We start from the raw sequence: 15,968 nt of genomic DNA, 5'->3' as shown, positions 1-15,968 counted from the left end.
TCCCATATGTCACTGACTACAGTCCTTGGTAGTGGGGGCCATACTGCCGGTCACCCAGCTTTCCCATATGTCACTGACTACAGTCCTTGGTAGTGGCGGCCATACTGCCGGTCACCCAGCTTTCCCATATGTCACTGACTACAGTCCTTGGTAGTGGGGGCCATACTGCCGGTCACCCAGCTTTCCCATATGTCACTGACTACAGTCCTTGGTAGTGGCGGCCATACTGCCGGTCACCCAGCTTTCCCATATGTCACTGACTACAGTCCTTGGTAGTGGTGGCCATACTGCCGGTCACCCAGCTTTCCCATATGTCGCTGACTACAGTCCTTGGTAGTGGTGGCCATACTGCCAGTCACACAGCTTTCCCATAAATCACTGACTACAGTCCTTGGTAGTGGTGGCCATACTGCCGGTCACCCAGCTTTCCCATAAGTCACTGACTACAGTCCTTGGTAGTGGTGGCCATACTGCCGGTCACCCAGCTTTCCCATATGTCACTGACTACAGTCCTTGGTAGTGGCGGCCATACTGCCGGTCACCCAGCTTTCCCATATGTCACTGACTACAGTCCTTGGTAGTGGCGGCCATACTGCCGGTCACCCAGCTTTCCCATATGTCACTGACTACAGTCCTTGGTAGTGGCGGCCATACTGCCGGTCACCCAGCTTTCCCATACGTCATTTTTTATTGCAGACAATGGACTTCAAGGAACAAGAATATAAAGGTGTAAATGCTGTAAATGTGAAGCCGAAAAGTGAGACACGACGTGCAGCGATTCTCAGAGCCCCGGAACACGAGCGCTGCTCCGGCCGCACAGACGGGCGCCATCACCATGGGGACCGTCACTGCCCCGCCCACTGCACGCTCTGACCAACCACAATTAACATTACTTGGGGGCGTGACGTCCTAAACTATTCAACCGCTGGAGGGCGTGTCTGTGTGATGTTCTACCAATCACTCCGTTAGGGGCGTGTCCTACGAGAACTATCTGTCAACACCAGAAAGGTGCGGCTGAGGCAGGTAAGGGGCGGGCTGCGTGTGACGTCATCAGTGCGTGTAACAGCCGGGAGCCGCCATCTTGGATCACCTGATCTTAAAGGGAACTGTCATCTGTAACGTGATTATTCTTTTGAGGTAAAATACTGATCACTGATAAAATCCGCAGACAAACCAATCAGTGGGATAAAATGCCTTTACAAACAATGCCCCGCCCCCATGCGTGCTATGCAAATTGCGATGTGTTCTCAGCCAATCAGAATCAGCGAGAGGGTTTAGAGCCCTACACCGTCAGGGCCTCTGTGTTGCCCATAGCAACCTGCAATGTGATTGGTCCTTGTCATTTTTGTCCACAATAATTTTTATAGATGGGAGAATTCTGACACTTGTAGTTCCCCAGCTCCATCGTAATATCAACTTCTCCACTTTTACTCGAGGTGTCCGCCATTGTGCTGCCATGGATACAACGTGTCTGCGCTTTGGAAAGTTCTGGAACAATTCGTAAACAAAACTATTTAGAAGCTCCTGATTGGCTGAGGGGAGCGAGGTACCGTGAGGTATGGCCGCATTCCATGAAGTGTGTCACCGTACTGTGAAGGATTGTACCGTAGTGTGAGGGGTTGTACTGTACCGTGAGGGGTTGTACCGTAGTGTGAGGGGTTGTACCGTAGTGTGAGGGGTTGTACTGTACCGTGAGGGGTTGTACCGTAGTGTGAGGGGTTGTACCGTAGTGTGAGGGGTTGTACCGTAGTGTGAGGGGTTGTACTGTACTGTGAGGGGTTGCACCGTACTGTGAGGGGTTGTACCGTAGTGTGAGGGGTTGTACCGTAGTGTGAGGGGTTGTACCGTAGTGTGAGGGGTTGTACCGTAGTGTGAGGGGTTGTACTGTAGTGTGAGGGGTTGTACCGTACTGTGAGGGGTTGTACCGTACTGTGAGGGGTTGCACCGTAGTGTGAGGGGTTGTACTGTACTGTGAGGGGTTGTACTGTACTGTGAGGGGTTGTACTGTACTGTGAGGGGTTGTACTGTACTGTGAGGGGTTGTACTGTACCGTGAGGGGTTGTACTGTACTGTGAGGGGTTGTACTGTACCGTGAGGGGTTGCACCGTAGTGTGAGGGGTTGTACTGTACTGTGAGGGGTTGTACTGTACCGTGAGGGGTTGTACCGTAGTGTGAGGGGTTGTACTGTACTGTGAGGGGTTGTACTGTACCGTGAGGGGTTGTACCGTACCGTGAGGGGTTGTACTGTACTGTGAGGGGTTGTACTGTACTGTGAGGGGTTGTACTGTACTGTGAGGGGTTGCACTGTACCGTGAGGGGTTGCACCGTAGTGTGAGGGGTTGTACTGTACTGTGAGGGGTTGTACCGTACCGTGAGGGGTTGTACTGTACTGTGAGGGGTTGTACTGTACCGTGAGGGGTTGCACCGTAGTGTGAGGGGTTGTACTGTACCGTGAGGGGTTGTACTGTACTGTGAGGGGTTGCACCGTAGTGTGAGGGGTTGTACTGTACTGTGAGGGGTTGTACTGTACCGTGAGGGGTTGTACTGTACTGTGAGGGGTTGTACTGTACTGTGACCCGTACTGTGAGGGGTTGCACCGTAGTGTGAGGGGTTGTACTGTACCGTGAGGGGTTGTACTGTACCGTGAGGGGTTGTACTGTACTGTGAGGGGTTGTACCGTACTGTGAGGGGTTGCACCGTACTGTGAGGGGTTGTACTGTACTGTGAGGGGTTGTACCGTACCGTGAGGGGTTGTACTGTACTGTGAGGGGTTGTACTGTACTGTGAGGGGTTGCACCGTAGTGTGAGGGGTTGTACTGTACTGTGAGGGGTTGTACTGTACTGTGAGGGGTTGCACCGTAGTGTGAGGGGTTGTACTGTACTGTGAGGGGTTGCACCGTAGTGTGAGGGGTTGTACTGTACTGTGAGGGGTTGTACTGTACTGTGAGGGGTTGTACCGTACTGTGAGGGGTTGTACCGTACTGTGAGGGGTTGTACTGTAGTGTGAGGGGTTGTACTGTACTGTGAGGGGTTGTACCGTACCGTGAGGGGTTGTACTGTACTGTGAGGGGTTGTACTGTACCGTGAGGGGTTGCACCGTAGTGTGAGGGGTTGTACTGTACTGTGAGGGGTTGTACTGTACTGTGAGGGGTTGTACCGTACCGTGAGGGGTTGTACTGTACTGTGAGGGGTTGCACCGTAGTGTGAGGGGTTGTACTGTACTGTGAGGGGTTGTACTGTACTGTGAGGGGTTGTACCGTACTGTGAGGGGTTGTACTGTACTGTGAGGGGTTGTACTGTACTGTGAGGGGTTGTACTGTACCGTGAGGGGTTGTACTGTACTGTGAGGGGTTGCACTGTACCGTGAGGGGTTGCACTGTACCGTGAGGGGTTGCACTGTACTGTGAGGGGTTGTACTGTACTGTGAGGGGTTGTACTGTACTGTGAGGGGTTGTACTGTACTGTGAGGGGTTGTACCGTACTGTGAGGGGTTGTACTGTACCGTGAGGGGTTGCACTGTACCGTGAGGGGTTGCACTGTACTGTGAGGGGTTGTACTGTACTGTGAAGGGTTGTACCGTAGTGTGAGGGGTTGTACCGTAGTGTGAGGGGTTGTACTGTACTGTGAGGGGTTGCACCGTAGTGTGAGGGGTTGTACTGTACTGTGAGGGGTTGTACTGTACTGTGAGGGGTTGTACTGTACCGTGAGGGGCTGTACTGTACCGTGAGGGGTTGCACCGTACCGTGAGAGGTTGTACTGTACCGTGAGGGGTTGTACTGTACCGTGAGGGGTTGTACTGTACCGTGAGGGGTTGTACTGTACGGTGAGGGGTTGCACTGTACCGTGAGGGGTTGCACTGTACCGTGAGGGGTTGTACTGTACCGTGAGGGGTTTTACCGTAGTGTGAGGGGTTGTACCGTACTGTAAGGGGTTGTACTGTACTGTGAGGGGTTGCACCGTACTGTGAGGGGTTGTACTGTACTGTGAGGGGTTGTACTGTGAGGGGTTGTACTGTACTGTGAGGGGTTGTACTGTACTGTGAGGGGTTGTACTGTACCGTGAGGGGTTGCACTGTACCGTGAGGGGTTGCACTGTACCGTGAGGGGTTGCACTGTACCGTGAGGGGTTGTACTGTACTGTGAGGGGTTTTACCGTAGTGTGAGGGGTTGTACTGTACCGTGAGGGGTTGTACTGTACCGTGAGGGGTTGCACTGTACCGTGAGGGGTTGTACTGTGAGGGGTTGTACTGTACTGTGAGGGGTTTTACCGTAGTGTGAGGGGTTGTACCGTACTGTAAGGGGTTGTACTGTACTGTGAGGGGTTGCACCGTACTGTGAGGGGTTGTACTGTACTGTGAGGGGTTGCACCGTACTGTGAGGGGTTGTACTGTACTGTGAGGGGTTGTACTGTACCGTGAGGGGTTGTACTGTACCGTGAGGGGTTGTACTGTACCGTGAGGGGTTGTACTGTACCGTGAGGGGTTGTACTGTACCGTTAGGGGTTGTACTGTACCGTGAGGGGTTGTACTGTACCGTGAGGGGTTGTACTGTACCGTGAGGGGTTGCACTGTACTGTGAGGGGTTGCACTGTACCGTGAGGGGTTGTACTGTACCGTGAGGGGTTTTACCGTAGTGTGAGGGGTTGTACCGTACTGTAAGGGGTTGTACTGTACTGTGAGGGGTTGCACCGTACTGTGAGGGGTTGTACTGTACTGTGAGGGGTTGTACTGTGAGGGGTTGTACTGTACTGTGAGGGGTTGTACTGTGAGGGGTTGTACTGTACTGTGAGGGGTTGTACTGTACTGTGAGGGGTTGTACTGTACCGTGAGGGGTTGCACTGTACCGTGAGGGGTTGCACTGTACCGTGAGGGGTTGTACTGTACTGTGAGGGGTTTTACCGTAGTGTGAGGGGTTGTACTGTACCGTGAGGGGTTGTACTGTACCGTGAGGGGTTGCACTGTACCGTGAGGGGTTGTACTGTGAGGGGTTGTACTGTACTGTGAGGGGTTTTACCGTAGTGTGAGGGGTTGTACCGTACTGTAAGGGGTTGTACTGTACTGTGAGGGGTTGCACCGTACTGTGAGGGGTTGTACTGTACTGTGAGGGGTTGTACTGTGAGGGGTTGTACTGTACCGTGAGGGGTTGTACTGTACCGTGAGGGGTTGTACTGTACCGTGAGGGGTTGTACTGTACTGTGAGGGGTTTTACCGTAGTGTGAGGGGTTGTACTGTACCGTGAGGGGTTGTACTGTACTGTGAGGGGTTGTACTGTACTGTGAGGGGTTGTACTGTACTGTGAGGGGTTGTACTGTACTGTGAGGGGTTGTACTGTACCGTGAGGGGTTGTACTGTACCGTGAGGGGTTGTACTGTACCGTGAGGGGTTGTACTGTACTGTGAGGGGTTTTACCGTAGTGTGAGGGGTTGTACTGTACCGTGAGGGGTTGTACTGTACTGTGAGGGGTTGTACTGTACTGTGAGGGGTTGTACTGTACTGTGAGGGGTTGTACTGTACCGTGAGGGGTTGTACTGTACCGTGAGGGGTTGCACTGTACTGTGAGGGGTTGTACTGGGTGCATACTAAAACCCTATGTGGCAAATTTACCTATGCCTATGGTAGATATTTTAGTCGTATTCATCTACATCTCTGCCTATTTTAGATTTTTTTTTACCGTTTCATTTTCTTAATTTAGTTTTCCTTTCCACTTCACTCCATTTGAAGCAGAGTAACCAATTTATTTACATATGTATTTATTTGACATAAAGTTGCAATACATGAATGTAGGGGTCAAATTTTTTGGAAACGGAATAACGGTTTTGAGCTCCGTTTTTTTTATTGGAATATGTTCATATTAGTACAACGACGTTATCTTCCAAGTTTCATTAAGATCTTTTTAGGGATTCAGTCGTTATGCGCCATTTTCTGCCATACCTATGCCTATAGTGTTATCACGGTTGGAAACGGAAAAACGGTTTTGAGCTCCGTTTTTTTTATTGCAATATGTTCATATTAGTACAATGACGTTATCTTCCAAGTTTCATTAAGATCTTTTTAGGGATTCAGTCGTTATGCGCCATATTCTGCCATACCTATGCCTATGGTAGTTTTTTTTCTAAGGCCGGGATCACACATGCGAGAAACACGTCCGTGTCTCGCATGTGAAATCCAAGCTCTGGCGCCGGCACTCCAGAGTGGAGCGTGCGGCTCCATGTGTTGCTGTGCGGCCGCACGCTCCGCTCCACAGTGCCGGCGCCAGAGCTTGGATTTCACATGCGAGACACGGACGTGTTTCTCACATGTGTGATCCCGGCCTTAGAAAAAAAACTACCATAGGCATAGGTATGGCAGAATATGGCGCATAACGACTGAATCCCTAAAAAGATCTTAATGAAACTTGGAAGATAACGTTGTTGTACTAATATGAACATATTCCAATAAAAAAAACGGAGCTCAAAACCGTTTTTCCGTTTCCAACCATGATAACACACTAGGCATAGGTATGGCAGAAAATGGCGCATAACGACTGAATCCCTAAAAAGATCTTAATGAAACTTGGAAGATAACGTTGTTGTACTAATATGAACTAATTCCAATAAAAAAAACGGAGCTCAAAACCGTTTTTCCGTTTCCAACCGTGATAACACTGTAGGCATAGGTATGGCAGAAAATGGCGCATAACGACTGAATCCCTAAAAAGATCCTAATGAAACTTGGAAGATAACGTTGTTGTACTAATATGAACATATTCCAATAAAAAAAACGGAGCTCAAAACCGTTTTTCCGTTTCCAACCGTGATAACACTGTAGGCATAGGTATGGCAGAAAATGGCGCATAACGACTGAATCCCTAAAAAGATCTTAATGAAACTTGGAAGATAACGTTGTTGTACTAATATGAACTAATTCCAATAAAAAAAACGGAGCTCAAAACCGTTTTTCCGTTTCCAACCGTGATAACACTGTAGGCATAGGTATGGCAGAAAATGGCGCATAACGACTGAATCCCTAAAAAGATCCTAATGAAACTTGGAAGATAACGTTGTTGTACTAATATGAACATATTCCAATAAAAAAAACGGAGCTCAAAACCGTTTTTCCGTTTCCAACCGTGATAACACTGTAGGCATAGGTATGGCAGAAAATGGCGCATAACGACTGAATCCCTAAAAAGATCCTAATGAAACTTGGAAGATAACGTTGTTGTACTAATATGAACATATTCCAATAAAAAAAACGGAGCTCAAAACCGTTTTTTCCGTTTCCAACCGTGATAACACTGTAGGCATAGGTATGGCAGAAAATGGCGCATAACGACTGAATCCCTAAAAAGATCTTAATGAAACTTGGAAGATAACGTTGTTGTACTAATATGAACATATTCCAATAAAAAAAACGGAGCTCAAAACCGTTTTTCCGTTTCCAACCGTGATAACACTGTAGGCATAGGTATGGCAGAAAATGGCGCATAACGACTGAATCCCTAAAAAGATCCTAATGAAACTTGGAAGATAACGTTGTTGTACTAATATGAACATATTCCAATAAAAAAAACGGAGCTCAAAACCGTTTTTCCGTTTCCAACCGTGATAACACTGTAGGCATAGGTATGGCAGAAAATGGCGCATAACGACTGAATCCCTAAAAAGATCTTAATGAAACTTGGAAGATAACGTTGTTGTACTAATATGAACATATTCCAATAAAAAAAACGGAGCTCAAAACCGTTTTTTCCGTTTCCAACCATGATAACACACTAGGCATAGGTATGGCAGAAAATGGCGCATAACGACTGAATCCCTAAAAAGATCTTAATGAAACTTGGAAGATAACGTTGTTGTACTAATATGAACTAATTCCAATAAAAAAAACGGAGCTCAAAACCGTTTTTCCGTTTCCAACCGTGATAACACTGTAGGCATAGGTATGGCAGAAAATGGCGCATAACGACTGAATCCCTAAAAAGATCCTAATGAAACTTGGAAGATAACGTTGTTGTACTAATATGAACATATTCCAATAAAAAAAACGGAGCTCAAAACCGTTTTTCCGTTTCCAACCGTGATAACACTGTAGGCATAGGTATGGCAGAAAATGGCGCATAACGACTGAATCCCTAAAAAGATCTTAATGAAACTTGGAAGATAACGTTGTTGTACTAATATGAACTAATTCCAATAAAAAAAACGGAGCTCAAAACCGTTTTTCCGTTTCCAACCGTGATAACACTGTAGGCATAGGTATGGCAGAAAATGGCGCATAACGACTGAATCCCTAAAAAGATCCTAATGAAACTTGGAAGATAACGTTGTTGTACTAATATGAACATATTCCAATAAAAAAAACGGAGCTCAAAACCGTTTTTTCCGTTTCCAACCGTGATAACACTGTAGGCATAGGTATGGCAGAAAATGGCGCATAACGACTGAATCCCTAAAAAGATCCTAATGAAACTTGGAAGATAACGTTGTTGTACTAATATGAACATATTCCAATAAAAAAAACGGAGCTCAAAACCGTTTTTCCGTTTCCAACCGTGATAACACTGTAGGCATAGGTATGGCAGAAAATGGCGCATAACGACTGAATCCCTAAAAAGATCTTAATGAAACTTGGAAGATAACGTTGTTGTACTAATATGAACATATTCCAATAAAAAAAACGGAGCTCAAAACCGTTTTTCCGTTTCCAACCGTGATAACACTGTAGGCATAGGTATGGCAGAAAATGGCGCATAACGACTGAATCCCTAAAAAGATCCTAATGAAACTTGGAAGATAACGTTGTTGTACTAATATGAACATATTCCAATAAAAAAAACGGAGCTCAAAACCGTTTTTCCGTTTCCAACCGTGATAACACTGTAGGCATAGGTATGGCAGAAAATGGCGCATAACGACTGAATCCCTAAAAAGATCTTAATGAAACTTGGAAGATAACGTTGTTGTACTAATATGAACATATTCCAATAAAAAAAACGGAGCTCAAAACCGTTTTTCCGTTTCCAACCGTGATAACACTGTAGGCATAGGTATGGCAGAAAATGGCGCATAACGACTGAATCCCTAAAAAGATCCTAATGAAACTTGGAAGATAACGTTGTTGTACTAATATGAACTTATTCCAATAAAAAAAACGGAGCTCAAAACCGTTATTCGTAATTCTTACCAAAGTGATGATGGGAGAGCCTGGTGTTGCAGCTTGACTTCAGTAAGGTACAGTCACACATAGCGACGCTGCAGCGATATAGACAACGAGCCGATCACTGGAGCGTCGCTGTTTATGTCGCTGTAGAGACGTCAAACAGAACGATGCAGGAGCGATCCAGTGACGTAATGGCGACTCGCTTATTGTTCTCGCTCCATGTAAAACGTTGCTGGCGTAGTTGTTTTTTATGTCAAACATGACGATACGCGCCGATCTAGCGACCAAATGAAGTTCCGGACTTCTAGCTCCGACCAGCGATGGCACAGCGGGATCCAGATCGCTGCTGCGTGTCAAACACAACGAGATCGCTATCCAGGACGCTGCAACGTCACAGATCGCTGTCGTTCTCGTTGCAAAGTTGCTGAGTGTGACGGTACCTTAAGATATGCCCCAGCTAGCATGTCCACTTACTCTGCATTCTATGCCCCAGGCAGCATGTCCACTTACTCTGCATTCTGTGCCCCAGCTAGCATGTCCACTTACTCTGCATTCTGTGCCCCAGCCAGCATGTCCACTTACTCTGCATTCTGTGCCCCAGCTAGCATGTCCACTTACTCTGCATTCTGTGCCCCAGCTAGCATGTCCACTTACTCTGCATTCTATGCCCCAGCTAGCATGTCCACTTACTCTGCATTCTATGCCCCAGGCAGCATGTCCACTTACTCTGCATTCTGTGCCCCAGCCAGCATGTCCACTTACGCTGCATTCTGTGCCCCAGGCAGCATGTCCACTTACTCTGCATTCTGTGCCCCAGCTAGCATGTCCACTTACTCTGCATTCTATGCCCCAGGCAGCATGTCCACTTACTCTGCATTCTGTGCCCCAGCTAGCATGTCCACTTACTCTGCATTCTGTGCCCCAGCTAGCATGTCCACTTACTCTGCATTCTGTGCCCCAGCTAGCATGTCCACTTACTCTGCATTCTGTGCCCCAGCTAGCATGTCCACTTACTCTGCATTCTGTGCCCCAGCTAGCATGTCCACTTACTCTGCATTCTGTGCCCCAGCTAGCATGTCCACTTACTCTGCATTCTATGCCCCAGGCAGCATGTCCACTTACTCTGCATTCTGTGCCCCAGCCAGCATGTCCACTTACTCTGCATTCTATGCCCCAGCCAGCATGTCCACTTACTCTGCATTCTGTGCCCCAGCCAGCATGTCCACTTACTCTGCATTCTATGCCCCAGCCAGCATGTCCACTTACTCTGCATTCTATGCCCCAGGCAGCATGTCCACTTACTCTGCATTCTATGCCCCAGCCAGCATGTCCACTTACTCTGCATTCTATGCCCCAGGCAGCATGTCTACTTACTCTGCATTCTGTGCCCCAGCCAGCATGTCCACTTAGGCCGGCTTCACACTCAGCATATGAAAATACGGTCCGTATATTACGGCCGTAATACGCTGAAATGTCCCGAAAATAGTGGTCCGTAGCTCCTCCGTAGGCAGGGTGTGTCAGCGTTTTTTGCGCATGGCATCCTCCGTATGTAATCCGTATGGCATCCGTACTGCGTGGTTTTCTCGCAGGCTTGCAAAACCGACATACCGCTATAGAAATGATCCATGTGTCCCAAAAAGAAAAAAAAAAAAATATATATATATACTGTCTCTCTCTCTCTCTCTCTCTCTCTCTCTCTCTCTCTCTCTCTCTCTCTCTCTCTCTCTCTCTCTCTCTCTCTCTCTCTCTCTCTCTCTCTCTCTCTCTCTCTCTCTCTATATATATGTCATTAGACACATATATGTATATATATTAATATTTTTTCCAGCGCTATACAGCTTGAAAGCCGGTAATTCAATTACCGGCTTTTTCTTTCTCCTTCCTAAAACCCGACATGATTTGAGACATGGTTTACATACAGTAAACCATGTCTTCTCCATTTTTTTTGCAGATTCCACACTACTAATGTCAGTAGTGTGTATCTGCAAAATTTGGCCGTTCTAGCTCTTAAAATAAAGGGTTAAATGGCGGAAAAAATTGGCGTGGGCTCCCACGCAATTTTCTCCGCCAGAGTAGTAAAGCCAGTGACTGAGGGCAGATATTAATAGCCTGGAGAGGGTCCATGGCTAAAACCCCCCTGGCTAAAAACATCTGCCCCCAGCTACCCCAGAAAAGGCACATCTGGAAGATGCGCCTATTCTGGCACTTGGCCACTCTCTTCCCATTCCCGTGTAGCGGTGGGATATGGGGTAATGAAGGGTTAATGCCACCTTGCTATTGTAAGGTGACATTAAGCCTAATTAATAATGGAGAGGCGTCAATTATGACACCTATCCATTATTAATCCAATTGTAGTAAAGGGTTAAATAAAAGACAAACACAATATTTAAAATTATTTTAATGAAATAAAAACAATGGTTGTTGGAGTATTTTATTCTACGCCCAATCCAGTCACTGAAGACCCTCGTTCTGTGAAAGAAAAAACATAATAAACCAACAATATACTTACCCTCCGCAGATCTGTAACGTCCAACGATGTAAATCCATCTGAAGGGGTTAAAACATTTTGCAGCAAGGAGCTTTGCTAATGCAGGCTGCTCCTTGCTGCAAAACCCCAGGGAATGAGGCTAAATATAGATCAATGAGCTATATTTAGCTTCATTTGCGGTGAGGCGCCCTCTGCTGGCTGTTTATAGATCGTGGGAACTTGCCTAGAAAGCTCCCAGGCTCCCAGCTCCCAGGCTTTCTAGGCAAGTTCCCACGATCTATAAACAGCCAGCAGAGGGCGCCTCACCGCAAATGAAGCTAAATATAGCTCATTGATCTATATTTAGACTCATTCCCTGGGGTTTTGCAGCGAGGAGCAGCCTGCATTAGCAAAGCTCCTTGCTGCAAAATGTTTTAACCCCTTCAGAAGGATTTACATCGTTGGACGTTACAGATCTGCGGAGGGTAAGTATATTGTTGGTTTATTATGTTTTTTCTTTCACAGAACGAGGGTCTTCAGTGACTGGATTGGGCGTAGAATAAAATACTCCAACAACCATTGTTTTTATTTCATTAAAATAATTTTAAATAATGTGTTTGTGTTTTATTTAACCCTTTACTAGTATTGCATTAATAATGGATAGGTGTCATAATTGATGCCTCTCCATTATTAATTTGGCTTAATGTCACCTTACAATAGCAAGGTGGCATTAACCCTTCATTACCCCGATATCCCACCGCTACACGGGAATGGGAAGAGAGTGGCCAAGTGCCAGAATAGGCGCATCTTCCAGATGTGCCTTTTCTGGGGTGGCTGGGGGCAGATATTTTTAGCCAGGGGGGGGCCAATAACCGTGGACCCTCTCCAGGCTATTAATATCTGCCCTCAGTCACTGGCTTTACTACTCTGGCGGAGAAAATTGCGCGGGAGCCCACGCCAATTTTTTCCGCCATTTAACCCTTTATTTTAAGAGCTAGAACGGCCAAATTTTGCAGATACACACTACTGACATTAGTAGTGTGGAATCTGCAAAAAGAATGGAGAGAAGACATGGTTTACTGTATGTAATCATGTCACAAATCATGTCGGGTTTTAGGAAGGAGAAAGAAAAAGCCGGTAATTGAATTACCGGCTTTCAAGCTGTCTAGCGCTGGAAAAAATATTAATATATATACATATATGTGTCTCACTGACATATATATATATATATACCTATTCTATGTGTACACATTTATTCTACCTATTGGACTGTAAGCTGTCAGTGTGATTTTACTGTACACCGCACTGAATTGCCGGCTTTTCTCTCTAACAGCGCTGCGTATTTCTCGCAAGTCACACTGCTTGTCCGTGTGTAATCCGTATTTTTCACGCTTCCATAGACTTTCATTGGCGTATTTCTTGCGCAGTACGGTGACAAACGCAGCATGCTGCGATTTTGTACGGCCGTAGAAAGCCGTATAATACTGATCAGTAAAATACGGCAGATAGGAGCAGGGGCATAGAGAATAATTGTGCTGTATTTTTTGCGAGTTTTACGGACGTAGTTTCTGCGCTCTTACGTCCGTAAAACTCGCAAGTGTGAAGCCGGCCTTACTCTGCATTCTGTGCCCCAGCCAGCATGTCCACTTACTCTGCATTCTGTGCCCCAGCCAGCATGTCCACTTACTCTGCATTCTATGCTCCAGCCAGCATGTCCACTTACTCTGCATTCTGTGCCCCAGCCAGCATGTCCACTTACTCTGTATTCTGTGCCCCAGCCAGCATGTCCACTTACTCTGCATTCTATGCCCCAGCCAGCATGTCCACTTACTCTGCATTCTATGCCCCAGCCAGCATGTCCACTTACTCTGCATTCTGTGCCCCAGCCAGCATGTCCACTTACTCTGCATTCTGTGCCCCAGCTCACATGTCCACTTACTCTGCATTCTGTGCCCCAGCCAGCATGTCCACTTACTCTGCATTCTATGCCCCAGCCAGCATGTCCACTTACTCTGCATTCTGTGCCCCAGCCAGCATGTCCACTTACTCTGCATTCTGTGCCCCAGCTCACATGTCCACTTACTCTGCATTCTGTGGTTGCTGGGTACTGGATGTGTGAGAGGAGGGTTTATAAACTATCTCAAGGTAGACAATATTAGGCTAGGTTCTCATTGCGTCAGGGCAATCCGTTTAGCGCTAAGCGCTAGTGGATTGCGCTAACGCAATGTCTTTTTAGGGGTCGCGTTAAATGTCCCCGCTAGCGCTAGCTGCAAGCAGCGTCCGAGGCGCGCCACAAAAGAACGGCACATCGCTAGCGCGTTCCGAAAATGGCACGCACTAGCAATGCGCTTTAACATTGCTGGCAATGGGAGCGTTAACGGACACGTTGCACGGCGTTAATTTCGCCGTGCAACGCTGTCTGTTAGCGCTCACCCGAAAACGAAATGAGAACCTAGCCTTAATATTATCTCACTCAAAACATTCCCCTCCCTCTCTCAGTTCAGGTACACAGAGAAGGGAGTTGTAAGGCTATGTGCACACGATCCGTATTTTTCGCGTTTTTTTTTCTATAAAAATGCGATAAAAACGTGAAAAAAACGCTTACATATGGTTCCCAATCATTTCAATGTAATCCGCAAAACTTGTGCAAATGTTGCGATTTTTTTCCGCGAAAAAAAACAAATCGCGGAAAAAAAGCAACATGTTCAATAATTCTGCGGAATCGCTGATTTCCCGCACACTGTAAAAAATCTACCATAGGCAAAATCTACCATAGGCATAGGTATAGACAAATGACACATAGGGTTTTAGTATTTTCCGTTGTACTGTACTGTGAGGGGTTGTACTGTACCGTGAGGGGTTGTACTGTGAGGGGTTGTACTGTACTGTGAGGGGTTGTACTGTACCGTGAGGGGTTGTACTGTACTGTGAGGGGTTGTACTGTACTGTGAGGGGTTGTACTGTGAGGGGTTGTACTGTACTGTGAGGGGTTGTACTGTACCGTAGTGTGAGGGGTTGTACTGTACTGTGAGGGGTTGTACTGTACTGTGAGGGGTTGTACTGTACCGTGAGGGGTTGTACTGTACTGTGAGGGGTTGTACTGTGAGGGGTTGTACTGTACTGTGAGGGGTTGTACTGTACCGTAGTGTGAGGGGTTGTACTGTACTGTGAGGGGTTGTACTGTACTGTGAGGGGTTGCACTGTACCGTGAGGGGTTGCACTGTACCGTGAGGGGTTGTACTGTACCGTGAGGGGTTGTACTGTACCGTGAGGGGTTGTACTGTACCGTGAGGGGTTGTACTGTATTGTGAGGGGTTGTACTGTACCGTGAGGGGTTGTACTGTGAGGGGTTGTACTGTACTGTGAGGGGTTGTACTGTACCGTGAGGGGTTGTACTGTACCGTGAGGGGTTGTACTGTACTGTGAGGGGTTGTACTGTACCGTGAGGGGTTGCACTGTACCGTGAGGGGTTGCACTGTACCGTGAGGGGTTGCACTGTACCGTGAGGGGTTGTACTGTACCGTGAGGGGTTGTACTGTACCGTGAGGGGTTGTACTGTATTGTGAGGGGTTGTACTGTATTGTGAGGGGTTGCACCGTATTGTGAGGGGTTGCACCGTACCGTGAGGGGTTGCATCGTACCGTGAGGGGTTGCGCCGTACCGTGAGGGGTTGCGCCGTACCGTGAGGGGTTGCGCCGTACCGTGAGGGGTTGCGCCGTACCGTGAGGGGTTGCACCGTACCGTGAGGGGTTGCACCGTACTGTGAGGGGTTGCACTGTATTGTGAGAGGTTGCACCGTACCGTGAGGGGTTGCACCGTACCGTGAGGGGTTGCACCGTAGTGTGAGGGGTTGCACTGTATTGTGAGGGGTTGCACCGTACCGTGAGGGGTTGCACCGTACCGTGAGGGGTTGCACCGTACCGTGAGGGGTTGCACCGTAGTGTGAGGGGTTGCACCGTACCGTGAGGGGTTGCACCGTAGTGTGAGGGGTTGCACCGTAGTGTGAGGGGTTGCACCGTACTGTGAGGGGTTGCACCGTACCCCTAGGGGTGACACCATTACGACATGTGCGCACACTCATGGAGCCCGCAGCCGCCGCCGCCATCATGGGCTCACAGGTGATGTCACTGCAGTCCTGACATCGGCGGCCGAGAACCACAGAGGCCATTGTTTGTTGTCTCTTTGTCTCTGGTAAAGCGTCGCCCGGGAGATAAAGAATCACAATATCCAGCTGATCCCTCCCTCCATCATCAGGCTGCTCTCACCCCACAACTAGAGCGTGACAGGCAGAGGATGAGCCGCCCGGACAACTGCAGAGGCGCCTGAGGAGAGAGGTCAGAGATGTGGGGATCAGACAGGTCA

The 15,968-nt window shown here is 47.8% G+C and overlaps 1 protein-coding gene across 2 annotated transcripts in view; it reads left to right on the top strand.

Annotated features, from left to right (window-relative positions):
• The first annotated feature begins 1,046 nt into the window (after positions 1–1,046).
• LOC138676055 (uncharacterized WD repeat-containing protein alr2800-like) overlaps positions 1,047–15,968 on the top strand; it is a 28,935-nt gene continuing 14,013 nt past the window's right edge. The window contains exon 1 of one of the 2 annotated variants that reach the window (XM_069764911.1): positions 1,047–1,137. The gene's annotated coding sequence lies outside the window, so the exon portion shown is untranslated. Of the gene's footprint in view, positions 1,138–15,800; positions 15,941–15,968 lie in introns of those variants that run through there. The other variant, XM_069764903.1, reaches the window with a different exon arrangement.

This window comes from Ranitomeya imitator, chromosome 1, assembly GCF_032444005.1.
Source record: "Ranitomeya imitator isolate aRanImi1 chromosome 1, aRanImi1.pri, whole genome shotgun sequence".
Classification (NCBI taxonomy): domain Eukaryota; kingdom Metazoa; phylum Chordata; class Amphibia; order Anura; family Dendrobatidae; genus Ranitomeya; species Ranitomeya imitator.
This window is presented reverse-complemented; position numbering and strand designations above follow the sequence as displayed.